Source organism: Nicotiana tabacum, chromosome 6 (assembly GCF_000715075.1).
Source record: "Nicotiana tabacum cultivar K326 chromosome 6, ASM71507v2, whole genome shotgun sequence".
NCBI classification, from domain to species: Eukaryota; Viridiplantae; Streptophyta; class Magnoliopsida; order Solanales; family Solanaceae; genus Nicotiana; species Nicotiana tabacum.
This window is the reverse complement of record NC_134085.1, coordinates 19,405,195-19,409,311: the sequence shown is the minus strand read 5'-3', so window position 1 is coordinate 19,409,311 and position 4,117 is coordinate 19,405,195. Positions and strand designations below refer to the sequence as shown.

General features: G+C 38.0%; 1 long non-coding RNA gene across 6 annotated transcripts; it reads left to right on the top strand.

Annotated features, from left to right (window-relative positions):
• On the top strand, positions 1–3,594 carry LOC142181589 (uncharacterized). 6 transcript variants are annotated; one of them, XR_012710255.1, is made up of 4 exons: positions 1–79; positions 276–671; positions 744–2,194; positions 2,377–3,594. It is a non-coding gene; the product is annotated as an uncharacterized LOC142181589 (long non-coding RNA). The 6 variants fall into 6 exon arrangements; XR_012710259.1 differs by having other exon boundaries at positions 63–671; positions 744–920; positions 1,139–2,194; XR_012710256.1 differs by having other exon boundaries at positions 63–671; positions 744–920; positions 1,055–2,194.
• The last annotated feature ends 523 nt before the right edge of the window (positions 3,595–4,117 follow it).

The window sequence follows — 4,117 nt, the reverse complement described above, 5'->3', positions numbered from 1 at the left end:
ATGCATTTGGATTCTATATATACCGATCTTATTTCATGATATGCATGCTGTGTTTGAATATATCGAATTTTGTTAAAAGGTTATTATTATTTTCATAGTTTGTAATCTAATTGCTAAATGTTGATATTATTTACTGATTATAATTGCTACTTCTGTAGATTTTAAAATGTCAACTAATCAGCATGTAAAGGTTGTGATGTACCGTGAGGCTACAATCACGCTACATGATATTGTTGTATTGTAAGGGTTACCTATTGACGGAGATCTTGTGACAGGGTTGGATGATACTAAGGCTGCTGAAGAATGGTGTTCCTCGATGATGACACTTCTTGGTTGGGCACCGAACGATACTGAATTGCAGGGGGGCAGGCATAGAATGTCATCATTGATTGGACATATAAAGTTACTTGATCCGATTATCGATGTTACCCCTGAGTATGAAGTCCAGCAGCGGGTCCATTCATATATGATGTGGATCATTGGAGGCCTACTTGCAGTTGATACATCAAGTAACAAGGTTAAGTTTGATGTATCTACCATTTCTTCAAGACCTGGACAATGTTGGGCGATACGCTTGGGGAGCAGCCACACTGGCTATACTATATAGATTTCTTTATCGTGCTTCATAGTGTAGGACTAGCACCATCGGTGAATATTTGCCTTTACTTTAGGTAATGAAATTAAATTATTCATTTATCGGTCATAGTTTTAAATATATATTTATTTTTAATTATGGCATGAAGGTATGGATATACGAGAGGAATTTTCCCTTCAAGCTGCAGTTGAGAGAGCCGATCGTCCACATTGACCCTCCCCTACTGCAAGCTCATAGATGGAAGACCTTATTGTGCTGTGATATAGTAGCAACACATCTGCTATATTTATTTCGTGATCAGTTAGATGCAATAGTGGTGCAACAGGTACTAAGCCGTTTGGTTTATTTGGTTTTTATTTACTCTGTGGATTAATTATGTATTGTTTGTTATTTATTATTACTTTTTGATACAATTCTCATGGATGCCATATACCACTGAGATTATGGCTACCATACCAGAATATTGCCTGACTGGTAAGACTTATGGCGTGCTGTTGTACCTCTTATATGCTGGGATGCGGTTAAATGGCACTATCCAAACAGGGTGATGCATCAGTTTGGTTTAGTCCAGTTCATCCCTAGGCCTATACAATGGGATTACAGACACTTTCAGATGGACCGCAGGGGCCAGCCTAACTTTGATTAGCAAAATTCTATTTCACTGAGGTACTACTATGGGATAGCAGATGAAGTTACATTGCGACATCAGAGGTCCGAAGAGGGAATGAGGATGACATAGTATATACACAGTGGTATAATATTATTACATGTCACCTTGTCGGGCATCCCGATCACCAGTTCACACAGGGATATCAGACCTTTGTCGGAAAGAGTTAAGTTCTGGTATGTTTTATTTTATTTTATCGAAATTCACATGTTAAGTGTTTATATTTTAAATTAATATTGTTACCTAGGCTCGTGGCCTACACCACATACACAGGAGATCGTTGAGTGTCCAGGATAGTGACATTTCAGAGGTTCGTGAGCTTGCACTTGAGTTGTCTCGGTTGGCTTTGGATTCATTTAAGGCTGTAGGTGAATAAAGTAGGGGTGACATTGAGACAGAGTATCCACGTGGTGATACATATGCAGAGCCGCATAATGTACCGAGGCGTAAAGGTGGCAGAGCAGGTGGACATGGTGGGCAGAGACGCCCACATAGACAGGGTTTGCTACTGACGCTCCTGGTTCACACGGGCGCTCCTTCAGATGTCCCTTCATATGACCAGTCAGCAAACGAGCATGCGCGATCGGATACTATAGGTCATCTTCAACATGACATGCAGCTGATATGTTTGGGGGTTCACCTCCATGGCAGGGTGAGATGATCACTAGCGTCCCAAGCAGTCAGTGTGCTATCCAAGTAGTTGTGAATCGACCATTGGGTCCAGAGTATTCATTTCAGACTCCGTGCCCGATGCCACAGATGATGGGTTCTAAGTTTGTTCATTATTCACCTGCAGCATACCCACATCCATGGGAGCATCTTCATATTGATCCAGTTCCCTTTTCATTTTGCAGAGTCGCAGGTAGTAGATGGGTACGAAGACACAACTGCATTAGAGATGGCTAGAGGAAGGGGACATCTTAGGCCACACGGTAAGCTTGCCACTTTCGGCATTCACATGTCCTCCTTGAAAAATTAATAATATGCTTCCTACCACCATAACCTTCACGCCTCCATGTTTTAACTGCGAGTACACCTGTTTCTCTAATATAAGTTGTTACCGTGTAATTTTTCGACTTCAACTCATAATCTTCGAACTTTTTTTCACTACCAGAGGCCATACCTCTTGACCATCGATGAGTGATTGGCCAAGCTGTTTCCTGGACAGGAACCTCTCAACTAACTGCCCCATATGTCATCCTAATCATGGCAGTAATTGGTAGCCCTCAAGCATTTTTCAAAAAACGTTGAACAATTCAGAGAGGTCGGTCATCAAGATGCCCCAACTTCTACCGTTGTCGCGATAAACTGTCCACTTATCTAATATTAAATCCATGAGGTACTTGTAAGCTGCTGGATTTGCATCTTTTATACATTGCATAGCATTTTTAAATTTGCATTTTTTAGTGTTGGATAGCTGTATGCCACATCATTCCTCTAACCCTTTGTTCGATAACTTTGAGTGAAACTGCTGTTTAAATGCGGTGATATGCATTCGGCTCATGTAGCTAGACGAGCTCCTCAAAACTTCGAATAATTCCAGGAGCCCGATTTGGTGTTGTCGCACCTCCTTTTTGCCGCGCCAGCGGGGCGCGTGAGGAGTTTTCTCCAATTGAAGGACAGTCGAAACGGGATTTATTTAGTTATTTCAGAGTCGCCACCTGGAAATTTTAAGGCGTCCCAAGTCACCAATTTCAATCCCTGAATCGAGGAGAATATGACTCTGTTTATTATTCTGCGAACCAGAAATCCTGAGTAAGGAATTCTGTTAATCCGGAAGAAGGTGTTAGGCATTTCCGAATTCCGTGGTTCTAGCACGGTCGCTTAACTGTTTTTATTATTGGCTTAATTATCTTGATTTTTATTAAACATATTGATGTTACATGATTTTTGCTACCGCTTATACTTACTGTGTTTGAGGACCCTTCTTTGAATTGAATTACGCGTACGTATATTCGTGTTTTTTAAAAAATTGCGGACTTGTGTCACGCGTACGTGTACACAATAACTTTTGATAATATATTTATTAAGCAATCATTTTTTTTCAAAATTGTGTCGAATCAAGAATATTTGTTTTTCTTGAATAGTGAACCGTACATCTTGGGTTTTTATGAAATTGATTTAACGCCTTTGGATAAATCCTTTTATTAAATATTCGTTCGAAATTGCGCGTACGCATAATCCGAATTTTTACTTTTAAAAATATAATCAGGGTACGCGAACGTATCTCTAATTGCGCAAAATATTTGTAATGGTTCAGGGATTTTCCACAAATTGTTTATTATATTTATGTATTTCTTTTATGTGAAAATCATGAGAAATTCCTATTTAGAGGCCTATAAATTCTTTGAAAAGAATTCGCAATCTATTAAAGGTTGTTCGTCGATTATGATTTCCGAATATAAGTTATATTCATTCTAACTATTCAAATTCAAAGAACAGAATAAAAATATGATTAATACTATTTTTAAACAAATATGACATATATATATATATACCAAAGAATAAATTGCATATGAAACTGAAAATAAATGATTCATAAAGAAAGGAAATATTTTCCGAGAATTTTCATTATTTACTTAATGCAAATTCTATTTCTAATTATCATTGATGTAAAGTGTGGCAATTTATGCTTGTACATCTCTTTTCATTCTCATATACTCGCTTTTAATCTAATAGGCCTAATTATTTGGTCACTTTGTTTTATGAAGATAGATAAGCATCGAATTTATAGAAAGGGAATTATTATACAAGTTAATTCAACAAAGTTACCTTACATGCAACCTAACTGTTTGGCGTAAACATTCATAACGTTTTAACATCATGATGAGCTATACCAACTTACTTTACTCATA